Consider the following 15,479-nt stretch of genomic DNA (forward strand, 5'->3'; position numbering starts at 1 on the left):
ACCACGAGAGTGCATATATTTTGTAATCATCATTTTCCACAGTGCTCCACTGAGCTCTGTTTGTTCATACAAAAGTACTTATGGAAGAAAAAAAACCACTCCTGCTCCTCTCTGCTTCCCATACATTCATTCTCAGGTGGTTCTTTTTGCCCCTGCACCACCCTGAATCTATAGTTTGGGGTGGAAATGGAGGAATTTCTCCAAGTACTTCTTCAGGAAGTCAAACAAAGTAGCTGCTTGCTGTCAAATGTTAGCTTCAGTTTCAGGAAGGAAAAATGCTTTTTAAATATGAGAAGTGAGAATATATTATCCTTCCTGAGACTGACAAGGACTCCTTATTATAGTCAGTGAGCTGACAGGCAACACTAAATGTGAGTAAGGCTAGCAGAGCTGGAAACTGAAATACACAGAGCTGGGGGATCTTAAATCCTGCAGTTGGATTTCTTTTTTCTTTGTTGGTTTTTTTTTTGTTTTGTTTTGTTTTGCTATGTGTGGGAGAGCAGGTTGTTTGAAGTTAATATAGAAGCAGGATCAACTTTCAGATAAGGATTTTTTTCAGGTATAGTATACAAGGGATTACAAAACTCTGATCATGAAGAAGAACCTCCATTTTTACCATAACTTTTTGAATGACTTATGTGCAAATACAGAACCAAATTTTGTGTGGAATGTATGCTTCTCCCCCTGTCATTTTTTTTTCTATATGTGGATGTTATAACTTTGAACAATCTGCAGTTTAAATTATGATTGTGTAATTAATTATTTGGTGAGTGTAGAAAATCAACTCTTTTACTCTTTAATGCTTATTAACTTGGCCGTGTGGGATTTTGGGTTTGTGGGGTGGGGTTTTTTTGTTTGTTATTTTTAAATACTATTCTGTTCCCTAATTAGGACTTAGCAGATACATTTAGGAATATACAGGCAAAATAACTTTCTGAAAAGATGCATAATGTTTGTTTCCTGATTAGTGGATTGTGGGGAATGACTGCATGTCTTCTCTGATTCATTTATTTGATATTAAAAAGAAAGCAGGTTTGAATTCTTTCTATTAATTCTAATTCAGGTGTTTGAATTAAAAAAAATAAGATAAAAGCACACCTGTATTTTTCAGCTTCTCAGAGATTAAAGGAAGGTAACTTTAACAATATTATATCTATGACAAGAATCTGAGTTATGAAGTCTAATGCAGAATTTTATTTTACTTCTGTTAAGGTAATTCTAATATAAAGTTAATAAGGTAATTTATATTTAATAACTTTATTCTACTTTAGTGTCTTTCAAAATCTTAGTTGTGTTGGTTTACTCACAGAATTGTGCCCTATGTTGAAAATGTGAAAATTCAGTCTTAGTACATGATACCTATGTAAATTTGAGATATGAGCAGCTGCATATTTATTGCTCTTTATTGACAAATATCAATAAAACAACATGTAGGCAAGTCTTGACACATGAATATTTAACTCCATGTTTGTACACAGACTTGAACAGGGATCCTGCACTTATTAGGCTCAAAACAGGCAGGCAATAATTTTTTTTTCTTTGTAATTGAATTTAAAATCGTATTTCCCTCATGGCATCTCACTGAATTCTCCACCAGCCTTTCCTAAGAAAAGCATAACAAATTGCCTCTGTGCTGGAGCCAGGGAGGGAAGGCTGCAGCGTGCTCACCACTGCAGCAATGGGGATGGCAGGATTTAGAGGCTGGGTTAGCAGAGTTCCCCATCCTGCTGCCATCCCTTGGGCTGAGCTGGGGCTGGGGCAGTGCTGGGTTCTGGCACCAGGGGCTACTGCTGAATTTCCAGCTGGTTGTGGCTTAGCAAAGCTGCTCTGGTTTTCCTTCCTGCACTGGCAGTGATGGGCGCAAAATACAGACATTGTTTGACTTAACAATGTTTAGGGGTATAATGTTAAACTCCTTAGAGGCTCTGAGCTTTTCATATTAAGGGGAAAAAAAAGGCAAACTGATAACAGCATTAGTTATATATGGTTCCCTCTATCTTATTTATATGTATCTTCAGATGGAGCTCCTCACTCCAGCATGGTTTTTAACAAAACAGCAAGCTGACTTTTATGGAAGAGAACTTAATGCACCAACTGATAGGGATAGGACAAGGGGAGCAGTTTTGAACTAAAAAAGGGAGAGATTTAGATGAGATGTCTCATTTTTATTCACAGAGTGGTGAGGCACTGGCACAGGTTGCCTGGAGAAGTTGTGCTCAAGGCCAGTTTGGCTGGGGCTCTGAGGAACCTGGTCTGGTGGAAATTGTACCTGCCCATGGGGAGGGGTTGGAATGAGATGATCTTTAAGATGATATCCAACCCAAACCATTTTATAATTTTATGGATTTTCACACACTGAACTTTTTTGAACTCTTTGAAAATCTTGAGTACTGGCCTACAGCCAGTAAGTCAGGTTTATTTTTCCGAAGGTTTAGTTTAACTGTGAATTGTTTGCAAATATGCCATCCCTGATACTGCTGTAATTCAATAGAAATGGTTGTGCTGAGTAAATTGGCCATGTCACATGAAAGGTGAAGGGATTTCTGACCTGTCTGTTGAATATTTACATAAAATCAGACCTGGTCATTTTGTGATCAGGTGAAAGAAATATGACCATGTAGAACATAGCTAGGCTTGTTTCCCACAGACTTAATTCAAAATGTTTCTCTTTCACAGATTAATCTGTGATTAATTGTAAAATAGTTACAATTGGCTCAGCATGATAGTTTTCTATCCTTATTTCAAAGTCTAGTATGAAAACAGAGCAATTTACCTGCATATTTCTTTCCTTGAGAATGGCTACTTGTGAGCTGGAGATCAATGATGAAAATCTGGAATTGAGGATAAATTGCTTATGGAAATGGATAAAAGGTAAAATATCCTTAACCTTTTAGTGGTTTTGCTGTAATTCCTGCACTATGCTTTTCATATCTGCACTGTGGTTACTTATGCTGGGTAGTGAAACCTTTCTAAAAGTCAGTTTTGCTTTCAGCTTTCATGGCAATAGATGCTCTTAAAAAAAAAAAGGCAAAAAACCAGGCAAAAAACCCAACCCCAGAGTAATGCACTTCTCATTTTCCCTGTGTCTGTGCAACTTAACACTTCACCTTCAGAAACTGCTCTAAGAGCTTTTGAATGGCTCTCTGAATCCCTTGGTGACTCTGCTGATGCTTGGCAAAATTTGTCTCAGCAACTTTCTTTCCTGTCCCTCCTCCTTGTGACTGAGCAGCATGATAAGAAATGATATACAAGTTATTTGCTGTAGTTTTTTGGACATGTGAGGCAGATGTACTTGCCAAGTGTGCTTCCATCTAAATAACAACAAATGATTTTTAAGACTGTTTTGTCAAATTGTAAGCCAAAATGCTGGATCCTGTACTATACTGTGTCCCAAATTTAGTCAATTTTTGTACATTTTTATTTTATTTTCAAGCAGCCCTGTATAGCAAGTAATACAGTTTTGAGTGGATTGAGGCTCTTTACAACATTTATTCAAACCCACAATGTTTTCATTTGTAATGTTCTCATTTGTATATGTATTTTTCATCTCAGGAGCAAATAATCAGCCTTCAAAGGTTTTGAAAGTATTTCCTTTGATAAAATAGTTTTGACCTATTTATCTTAGTCTGTGTGATAAGTATAGTTTTACCTTCAGAATTGTCTTCTCTGTAAAAGATACTTTAAAGGATCAGAACTCCATTTACCTTCAAAAAGAGGAAGCAGCTACTATGTTTTATTTGATTGATATCTCTATCTTATTGGAGAAATAATTATCAAAGCTTCATATTGCTGCATAAACAGCAAGGAAAGGAGTATGGGTGAGAAGATTGCAGGTGATGTTTCTATATTTTAGGGTGTTTTTACACCACAGACTATTAAATTAGAGAAACAGGAATGACTTCTCAGATTATTGCTTTTGGCCTGCTCTGCTGATACTGAGATTGCTTTGAGAGCAGTGCTGTGAAGAGACATCCTTCAAAACACTGACCCAGTGTGAAATGAATACAGAATGTTTCAGCTGCAGGACTATTCCAAAACTGTTTTATATGAGCTTATTACTGCACTTGCAAAACCGAGAAGCAATTGCTATAAGCTGAGCATTCTTTGTGTCCCAGATCTCAAAACAAAAAAATTACTGCTTCCTTCTAGCAAACAGCTGGAAGTGTGAAGTGTGTTTATGACCATCTCATAAGTGTTTTCAATGTAGATGCCTTGTTTTACAGATAACCTGGCAAGGATCAGGTATGGGTGACAAAAATCTCAATTTCTATTGATGTCAGCTCACTCATTCCTGTGGGAAGGATGGGGAATGCTCGGCAGGCAATGGTACTGCTCTGCAGGGAATGATGAGTGCAGCCTGACAATATATTCCTCTGGTAGGCACAGTACTGTGCTTTCCATTTGCCTGGGTGGAGTTTTACTGCTCACTGAAGTTTCTGCTTTCTGGAGGAGGTTATGCATGCAGAGAGAACAGCAAACATGAAGTGGAGGTGTTCTGAGCTTGTGTGGGGTCTGGCCAAAATGTAAGAATAAAGCTCTCACTTTAAAAACATTTTCACATGTTCATAAAATAACTGAAGAGTGCAATAGTCTGGTGAGGGAGAAAGCTCTCCCTCTCGTTTTGGCCTTGAAAACCACAAAAGAAAGTGAAAGAGGCAGTGGGCCCTTGAGCCTATAGGTTGTGCATCCACCTTGGGGGGTGGCTCTGAGGATATAGCACGAAGTCAGCTTGGTGTAGAAAGAACCTCTTTTGACCTAAGGAGAAAATGTGAATCCCCAATTTCTTACCAAATGCTCATAGATGTCTTCACTGGTAAGTAAATAAATTCCTGTATGTAGACAAGAATCCTTCAGAAAAATAGGGTAGGGTGTGGATGTTGTAGTTTTCCATAGAACTTCTTACCTTAAGGCAAATATTTAATGCAGCAAATGTTTAAGTGAAAAAGTAATCAGGGATTTGTTTACTGAGAAACACTGAAGGACAAAAAGAAAGGGGAGGGGGGGAATAGAAAAGCAGTATTCTATTCTGCCAAAAATGTGATTCAGAATTAAATTCCTGCCTGCAGTTAATTGGGATTGATTGTCTGTTTCTAAATTATGCATAGGAAAAGCAAAGGTATTACTCAGTGGGGTTAATCAGAGAGTTGTGAGAGCAAGTTTGGAGTTTTCTATTCTGCAGCCAGGATTTTACATGCATATGTAACAGCTAAATATCCTGGTTTTCTGAGGTATTGAGATTGAGCTCTTCTGAAAACCGCTTCACTAAGTTACAAGTCTGAATATTGGATTTTTATTTTAACTTTGTACATGTAAACCAATAGATTCAGGTATCTAATTTGGTGGACTAATATCAGTAAGTGAATTTCTAGATATTTTAACTATTTCCAGAAATTCAGAAGTGCCTATGTATAAAACAATGGTTTCTGCCCCTTTTTCAACATGTGAAATTGTCAGAAAAAGCTAAATGTAAGCTGAGCAAATGGCTTCTGTGGACAGCTGAGGTTTGTGCTGCAGTGAAAATGCAAGGTCTAGAATGCAGTAATTAGAGAGGGTAGTCAATACTTGTTAATGAAGGCAGTGCTTGTGATCTGTCTCTGAAGGGGGAGTAGAGCAGTGCTGCCCTTCCTGCAGTGCCTTATTGACCTGCTGCAGCAGCCAATCTGCTCAGCCCCGGAATAATGGACACGCTTTCTTTAAGAATAAATAGCCTCTTTTCCAAAAAGTGCTGGAAATAGTTCAGGAAAAATGAAAGGTGCTTGGGACTGCAAGGTGTATGGGTACATAATGTGTGTGTGCAATTGCAAGGGGTTTTGGTGGGATTTACAAGCTCCAATAGAGGCCTTTTAAGAACAATTTCCCTATTTTTTAAATGTGACTTTCATTTTTGTTAAATAGATCAGTCTAAAGGGTTTATGCATAGCTCAAATGAGGGAAATTTAGTTTGTGAACAACTTGCTGCTGTGAAAGGATAATAAGTGAAATATGAGGTGTTTGGCAGGCAAGCTTCAGAAATGTTTCAGTGATTTACTTCTCTGGGAAAGACTACTGCCACGTAATTCCATTAACTGTATGACATGGCTATGCAGTAGCCAGGCGTGTCACTGCCCTTGAATATCCATTTTGCTCACTCTGTTATTTGTGCTGTTCCCATGAACTGCTTTCGTGCTGCTTTCCTGGGGTGCCAGCTTCTTGGAGGTGATGATCAGAATAGCCAGCTTGTGGTGGTGACCTCTTCTGTATTGTAGCTGTCAGAGCGAGTTTGTGAGGATCAAAGATGGAGAAAGGGGGCTCTATTAGAAAATGAGTCTTTGCATGGCATTCCTTTCAAGGCTGTTCTAAATCTGGCTTAAGATGAAGAATGTGTCACTGAGGTCTCTGCTACGGTATTTAGTTCCACAATTATGGAAGAGAGTACCAAAGATGGAGAGCTGCTCATTTTCCCATGAAAAGGGAAAGCTACCACTTATTTCCTTTTAGAGCAAGGTAAATGAAAGGGAGAACTTTCAGGAATTCTCCTATGAGGTGTTAGTACATTGTTTTAACCAATTTTGTTCTGTGTAGATATGATGTCATGTGCAGGAAAAACAAGTACGACCCCCCCCCAAATTCTGCTTCTTCAATTTATCATGCTTTTTATGGTTATTAACATGATTTGGTAGTGATCAAGGCTGTTTTCAGAAGCTCTTACAGCACTCTACACACATGCTGGATAAGGTCCTGATATCTCACAGTACTCAAAGCTGCTTTGCATAAAGTAAAACATTCCTTCCTTCTGCTGACTCCTGGGCTCACAATGCTCACCATTCCAGAATCTATGACTTGGAAGCCTGCGGTGATCTATATGGATTGACTTCTTTTCTTCTTTAAAAATCCTTCAGTTATTGAAAACATTTTATTTTTCAATTGATATTGGGAACAATGAACACTTGATATCCTACTACTGTTGAATGGAAAAGTCTTTTTGGAAGTGACTTCTGTCAGGAGTGTTCTAACTTGGGAGTTGCAGGATGGTCAGTGACATACCACTGGTGCTGGTGGTGGGCTTTAGATTGCTTTAGATAATCCAATGGACATTTAAAACTTCTTTGCCATGGTGTTTGCAAGATGGCCACATAAACCTGAGTGGGTTTTGCCTGGTGGTATATTGAAACTGCTTGTTGACCTGTATTAGGAATGGTTTTCTTTGTAGATGGTTTATGTACTGGTGTTCAGTCTTTTACGTTTTCTGCAGTAAACTCGGTGTGGTGGGACCTGAATGTGGAGCCCACTTCAAATACCACTTGTGTGCTCAAAGATAGAGGGTTAATATTTCAGCCAGGCCAGAGCCATAGGAAAGGCAGGGTCTTTCTGGTACATCTGGGGAGAGTAAAAAGGGTAGGAAGTCAAGCTTTTGAGTACACCACCAAAATTAAATGCTGCTGTTCAGACTTATTTTTCCACTTGTTCTCTTTTTGGTAAATTTTCTCACTGTACTTGAAGTGTAGATGCGGTCTTGTTAGGGAAAGCATAACCTCAAAGCACAAATCTTATAGGACTAAAGAATGAGCTACATTGATCTACCTGTACTTTTTGACAGATGAAAAGCCTTATTTAGATATTTCCTCTCTGCTATCTTGCTGGAACAATGAAGTCCTCTTTTGATGGAGCTGTGTGTGGTTTGAAGCAAGGAGGAAAGAAAATGATTCTTTAAACAAGGCATTTGTATCATTGTAGGAGTTCTGGGAACACAGCGTAAAGAACTGATGTTATGTGTATGAAATACCATTTTCAATGGAAAATGTTTGCTTAGAAGAAAGTACATTAATATTGCTCATTTCAGTTCTGTAAATTTCACAGAAGTCAGGCTGGGGTAGGAGAGTCCAGTTTTGCTTTTGTAAGTCCAAAAGCACAGGTGACTTCTGCACTTACTGTTTGTAGCAGAAGTGTTGTCTGTCACACATTTGAAAAACATCAACCTTCCCATCTTCCTAAGCTGCTTGTATGTCTAAAGCAACCAAGACAAACCAAGCCACCTACAGTCAGAGAACTGTAATTTACACATGGTGAGGCTATATGACAAGTTTGTCTGGGTTTTAGACTCACCATCTCTCAGTTTGCATGCTCAGCCTCAGCAGGGGAGGCTGATGTGCAAGGTGTGAGGGAAGCTGGCTGATGTCTCTCAGATTCTCCCAGAGACACCTGTTCTGGAAAGTTCTTTGCTAAGTTGGTTCTGTTATGAGCTCTTTTTTACTGTTATTTCTTCTTTCCATCTGAGTTTCTCAGTGATCTGAGCTGGCCATACATAGCTTTGTTCAGGGCATTTTCTGGCTGAAAAAGTTTCTGTTCTCTCCTGGTCTCTTGGACATCCTTTTATTTGAGATATCTGCCACAGTTCAAGAAGTCCTAGCCCTGTGCTCTTTTCTCTACTGCCTTGATATGTGATCTTCCTGTGAATTTTTGTCTTTAGGATCCTAATTACCATGAGCTAGAAATAGCTCATGGTAATTCTATTTTATTTTTTTAGTCAGACTGCACTGTGACTGTGGATCTGTAAGATATATAACTGTAAGATCTGTGGAACATAAAGGCTGTGATACACAGCACTGTAACTGCAGTGAGAATCAAATTTAGTGAAATGCAGTCCTTATGTGGTGAAGGCTCCCAGTGATCACCCAGATTTCTCAGAGAATAGCTTGGGGCTTTTTGTGAAACTTGTGTCCATTTTTAAACAAAAAATTAAAAATAGAAAAAGTAAGCATTCCTCATTAGAATTTTATGTCTGTCAAATAGTCAAAATGAAACTGGTGAGCCAAGTGTCAGTTTCTGCAGTAAGGTTTATTTTTAAAACTTTTGTCCTTCTCTTGAATGTATTCCAGATATGTATATTTATCTTCACACCTTCAGAAGATACAATATCTGACAGATAATTGTAAACTTGATAAACTTTCTTTGCACTTTTACACATCTTGACACTTGAACTTTTAAATATAATTGTTTTATATGTATTAGTACAGTGGAAAGGATGGGCTAAGAAACACATATTTTGTAAAGAAGGCACTTTTTAACTGACTTTTGCAGTGTGAATGTTAATTTAATTTTTTTTTATTTAAATTTACCTTGAACGTAGTCAAGCCACTCTGTACTTACAGAAAGCTTCTTTGGTGTCCTTAGTTTTTCTCTCTCCTGTGTCCCTTGATAAGACTTTTGAGACTGAAGTAGGATGTTGAGGTTCCTGTTTCATGGACCAATTTGTTCTGTAAATAGGTCAGTAAATGGTTGGCTGGCTACTTTTTCATCAGGAAGTTTATACTGCCTTAGAGATTTATCTGTCACTGAAAGTAACATCCATGCTGATTGCTCTGAAACAGCAGCGAAATACAATAACCATGATTGGATTGCTGCTGTTGGGATAATGGTGGAGGGGAGCACTACAAAATAATGAACTGTCAGCTTCCAGTAGAATTCTGCTCTTTATTTAGTATAATGTTTGTGGTTTCCTGTGGCTTCTACTTTTTGTCATGCTTGCTACATAGGTGTTTAAGCTTTTATAACAGTACCTGATGATAGCCATCTAGTCTTTTGGCAAATTATCACTTTCAGTGCCAAGTAGCTCCCCACACACATTGGGTACTACCCACCCTTGTTACTACAGAGGAAAAAAAACTGCGTCTGCTTCTTCCCTCAAGAATGGTGAATTTTAGGTCATTTGGTTGCTTCTGACTCAAGAGAAAGGGTAGCAGAATTTCTGGCTAAAAGTTTGTAATCTGGAATAAATGTTTGCTGGTTGTCTCGAGGGGTTAAAAGAAATGTCAGCTGATTGTGGGGGTGTTAAAGGACGTGACACTGTGCTTATGGGTCTGGGTTTCTTCCTGCACCTGTCTTTTCTGTGCTTTTTCCAGCTGATCCTCTGTGATCTATTTGAAACCTAAGTGCAGATGTTATATAATGAATCGCTTTTTTGTTGGCTTATGCACCTTTACCTCACTTCTTCCTTCATCACCTGTTTGAGGGGGTTTCTGTTAAACTCTCAGAAATATCACAATGGTGGTTTGAGCATCCTTCATGTCTCTTGATATCAATGCTGTGCCATACAGACAGACTTTTCTCTTAAAAATATACAGACAGACTTTTCTCTTAAAAATACTTAATCTGAAAAAAGCAGTTTAGCTTCAAGCACACTGTTATATGAGGAAAAAACCTTGCTGCTTTCATCTTGGATTTTTTTGTTTGGTTAGGTTTTATTTACTAGATTTAGGCCTTTTAAGTCCTAAAATACTTGTGAGCTTATTAAGAGTGCTTCTCTAAAATATCAACAAATAGTATTGCTGAGAGCCCTGTACATGAATAATCTTAAAATACCAAGAGAAATGTTATATCTGCTGTCTTCCCAGAAGCCCCGTGCATCAGCCAGTAAAAATAGATTAGTGATGATATAGTAGTAGCAACATTCTCAGTCTACAAGTTGTTCCCTTTGGAGTGGGATGTGCAGAACTAAATCCAGACAGGCACATGGGAGACTGGCAGCCCTGTGGGTAGGGATGTGAGCGGAAAAAAGCAACATTGGTTGCATTTTTGGAATAGCTCTTTTGATGCTGAACCTGGGAAATCACGAGATGACTTTTAACAAAATTCCTGGGATCCTGGAAATTTGCTGTCTTCTCAGTGGAATTTTTCCATACAAGGTCAGTATCTAAACTCCCCAGTGGCATTTTTCAAATATACTTTTAGAACAGCTAACTCTTGAAACTTGGCAAAGACAAGCAGCTGCCTCCCTAAAATGATCCCTGGCAGTTGATTACTGCTTTCCCCAGCTGGCAGGTTTTCCTGTTGTTTTCCCCTTCCCTTTTGTGTCAGGCAGTTGGTGATATTTATTTGTCCTCTAATAGGAAAGCAGTTTCCTCTATCCATTATTAAAACAAAGTCTGATTTTTATTTTGATTCCTGAGGCCCTTTATTTTTTCCTCTCACATGCAACTGCCTAAAAACACCATGGGTGCCGTCAAGAACTGCATGTTCATTTCTCTTACCTCATAAATATCTGCACAGCCTCAAGTAATTAATGATTGTTTCCTCCTCCTGTGCTCATAGTCAGTGGGATTATTAATGCTGGGGATATGCATACAGAAGTCTGCACAGAGAACTGAGGAAGGAATATGTTGAAGAAGAAATTAATTGTAGAGACAAAGATTTTGAACTTAGTTTTCTTGAAGAAATTCAGTAGCTTAGCATAGGAATTTTTGATGCTTTAAGTTCTCCATGCAGGATATCATTGTAATCCCATAGTTGTTTGGATTACCATATTTCCCACATTTCTTCATTAATAGTTTTCAGTATGTTTGATTTTGGTTTTGTTTCATTTTTTCTTTTCTTTCAAAGCATCTCTGTGACAAATGCAGATATCTCTAAATAGGTTTTTCTCTTGAAAGTGAGAAGGAGACAGTGGTGAGAATGAATTTTTTTCTTTGAAAAGGAGTAAGGTATCATAGTTTCTAATGGAGCTCATTTACCTCATAGAAGGCGAAACCACCTTTCTGAATGGAAAGGCTTTTAAAACTAACTTCACATGTTTTCTATGGTGTCTTCTTGATAATCTATGATCTCTTGTCTAAACTTAACCTCTCATCTAAACTTAATCTCTCTATTGCCCCAGAGTAATCCTGTAAAGTATTCCTCTCCATCCTAAATAAACTGTGCAAGATTTAATGCTCAGCCAAAAGTAAAAATTCTAGATGAGTGAAAAAGAGTCCAAATTAGTTTTTTTCCATGGTATGAACTGCATTGTTTGAAGGGATATTTTAGCAGCTGTGCTTATTGTTATTTTGTAAATTCCCTGAGGCACCATATGTGTCACCAGTTTGCATATGACTTTAGCTAAGTTCCAAGGTGGTGCTGCACTTCATCTATGGAAATTATCTGCAAACTTTTTCTCTGTGAATAATGGTAAATTGATATTGCTGTTATATTTTCCTAATCCCTGCCCTTCTCTGAATAAAAGCCAAAGAACCCAAACCCAACATCTTACTCTGACATTTATTCTATCAATTTATTTTTATACAAATAGTTGTGCCATGCCTTCATACACCAAAAATGTAAACATTCTTTCTGTTCTATGAAGTTACTGAACTCAAAAGCTCTTCAAAGGACCCTTGGGAAAGAAACCCACCAGAACAGCTTTGCAAAGTTCTTCTTGTCTCTTTCTTTGTTTATGCTTGCTTTCTGTCATGTACACAAACAGTTCAGGACAGGGAAGAACTTAAAACACTAGAAACATAGCAGATGGAGACAGATAGTGACTAACAGTTACTGATGAGATTTTTTTACTTTAAATTATGCTCTAAGTAAAGCAATTTGCCTGGAGGTAAACTGGTATTTGAGCTTAGAGGAGGAGCCACCTTATGCTGTTGTTCTTACATTTAGGGAATGTTGCCCTTTGGGTATGGACAACATGGTCAGAGAGTGATTCTGGAGGTGGTTTGGCTCCCAAAGCACTTTTGGTAGTCCTTTAGAAGACACTGGTCAATTGATAGGCCAGCCAAGAGGCAGACAGGGAAAGAAAAGGAATTCCTTTTTCTTGGGTTAACCCTGACATTGATACTGTTCCATACTGCTGTGAACTACCTGAGCTGTGGAAAGCAGAGCATCTTCACAAGTTTGGGAATGATGTTACATGGAGAGGGAGCAGCTGATATGGGTAGGGTAGGGATGCTTTTCAGAAGGACTTTTTCAGACTGGAAAAATGGATTGAGAGGAAGTGTATGAATGGATTGAACTTCCATGCAGTTAATTGTGGACAAAAAAGAAAGTTTTACAGTCCCTGATGGAAAAATCTCTGTGCAATAGCAGAATCTGGTGCTTAGAGAGCAATGCAGAAATGGGGAGCTTATGAGACAATAATTTGTGCACCAACTGTGTTGGGTCATGGAAAGTGAGCCTGTTAGTGGTCAGACTACATCTGGAGTATTGCCTCCAGTTTAGGTGGATATTGAGAGGAGATTCTTTACTGTGAGTGTGGAGAGACACTGGAACAGGTTGCACAGAGAAGCTGTGGATGCCCCATCCCTGGAAGTGTTCAAGGCCAGGTTGGACAGGGCTCTGATCAGTCTGGTGTGGTGGAAGGTGCCCTTGCCATGGCAGGGGGCTGGAAATAAGTGGTTTTTAAGGTTTCTTCCAACTCAAACCTTTCTATGATTCCTTCAAAACTAAACTACTGCATGAGTTGAGGCAGCAAGTAGTGCAGCTTGATCCAGAGGGGGTCTGACAACACTTGCTTGCCTGTTGTGGTCTGCAAATGTTCCTCTAAGAGTTTAGATGCCTGGCTGTTTAACTGGAAATATAAAGGGACCAAAGCATGGTTCTGCTGAAATAGCCTTTCTTGTTGGTTGCTGTTCCTTGTAAGGGAAATAAAGTAGTTGTTGTGACTCCTAAAGGAGAAAAACATGCACAATCTGCTTTGTCTTGGATAGCAAAAAAATTATATTTTGGTCATGATTCCTGCTTCCTCTAGTTCAGCTCCATAGCTGCAAGAACTTAAATTATATTCTCATTGAATATATCATGTAATATGTGTTATTGTATCTTGAGACATCTTCCTCATTTTTTAAGTTACTGTGACCTTCTGTCCTGAAGGAACTATAGACTTAAGATAGAATTTATTCTTGAATACTCATTTTTCATTTTTCCTTCTAAGAGTTCAGCTACATTAAAAAAACAACAGATTAGGTGATAATGAGCTCTAGGATCCAAATCTTGCAAAAATGTATTCCTCAAGGTAGGACAGCAAATAATGCCTGTTGTAGCTGGGTATTTATTTCCTTGATTTTGAATTGATTTCCAGCTTCATGCATCTGCTTTGAAAGTCTTATGAGAATGTCATCATTCATATAAATAATTTCAGTTCTGGAAGAGGTAAAAAGTCATAATTTCCACCCCCACATTCATTCCCTCCCCCCAGTCTCATGTCAGTCATGGTAGTTGATAGAAAGGCTTAACAAAATATTCTGATTAATGTCTTGGATGTGTTGCAAGTCAATGAAGATGTTCTAAGCCCTGTACAAAAGAGGTCAAAGAAATTCTTGGAGAAGGCAAAACTGAACTGTTGTTTGGTTGGGGTTTTTTTGTTTGTTTGGGTGTTTTTTTGTGGTTTATAAACACATCTGTTAATTTTAATTTTTAAAGGTGTAAGTGTATAGCACACTTTCTGTGTGCAACTCATTTCAGAGCCATAATGATGATGCCCTAAACCATAAAAAGATTAGGAAGCAACTAAAGAATAAGCAGCAGTGTTTGCAGTGTAAAATGGTGAGTCAGAGTCATGGGTGCATGTGGCCATGGACTTGGCAAAATGCTGGGCAGCTGCTGAGAATCTGCAGGAAAGGGAAGGGACCCAAATTAAAGTGTGTATTTTTTTTTGTGTGTAGGTGTGCACTCCTTTTTTTCTTCCTTTTTTTTTCCTTTTATGGTATTGCTCATCTAAACACTTTTTATTTAAAAGAAATTTTAGAAAAAAAAAATTCCAGAATGCACTGACTGAATAATAATATGGATAGCATGAAGATTTTGGCACAAAGCAACCTTAGAGCTTTTGTTCTTGTTTAGCTCTGTGAGTAATTTCCACTTTGACTTTTGCTGCATGAAAATATCTTGTGTGCTGCCACTGCTGATTAATATTTTACCATTTTAATTCAGAAGGACATGTACAGAATGTACAAGTGTAAGGGCAATCAGATGTTGACAACCTGATGTGATTTGATCATGATTAATAATAACTCTGCAGGGCCTGGCTTGTTGATAGGCTTCAAACCAGCCAGCCAAACAGCCTCACCACCAGCACCCCACCTCCCAATATTCTCAGAAACTAAAAATCTTCAGTGCTTATGTGCATGTCAGTGCTCTCTAGCAGCTCCTCTTCTGCTTTCTTGCTTGCAAATCTGAGCCAAATTATGGATTGGACTGGAGGAATTTCAGTTTTGTTATCTAATTTTCCTGTTTCAAGGAGTTAGCACTTTTTTTTTTCTATTGGCTAGGGAAAAAAAAAGTTTTCTACTGAAACTAGATATTGAGTAGATGAGGGTAAAATACTGCTAAGCTACTGCTTTCAGAATTTCTGAAGCTTTCTCCCTTTACTGTGATGTAGTGTATGAGCAACAAAGTCCAACCCCAAAGTACTCATTGATTTTGGTTGTTTATTTAAAAATAAAAGTTTGGGTTTTTTTTTTAATATAATCAAACATAGCTATTGTTCTGTTATATTCCTGGAAACGGGAGAGACCACAGTGTGAACACAGAAACATTCCTCTGAGCACAAATAACAATTTTGCTTATTTTGGGTAAGAGGTTGGTTGCCTTCCTAAACCAGCATCCAGCAGAGATCCTTTCTGTCAAAGAGGAGAGAGTAAAAATCAAATGTTTATCATCAAGTACTGCCCTTAATACGTAGGCTTCCTGTATATCCCAAAAGAACATCTCAGATCTTTCTGCTTCCAAATCCAAGCATCATAATC

The sequence above is a fragment of the Geospiza fortis genome, unplaced genomic scaffold (assembly GCF_000277835.1).
Source record: "Geospiza fortis unplaced genomic scaffold, GeoFor_1.0 scaffold10, whole genome shotgun sequence".
Classification (NCBI taxonomy): Eukaryota; Metazoa; Chordata; class Aves; order Passeriformes; family Thraupidae; genus Geospiza; species Geospiza fortis.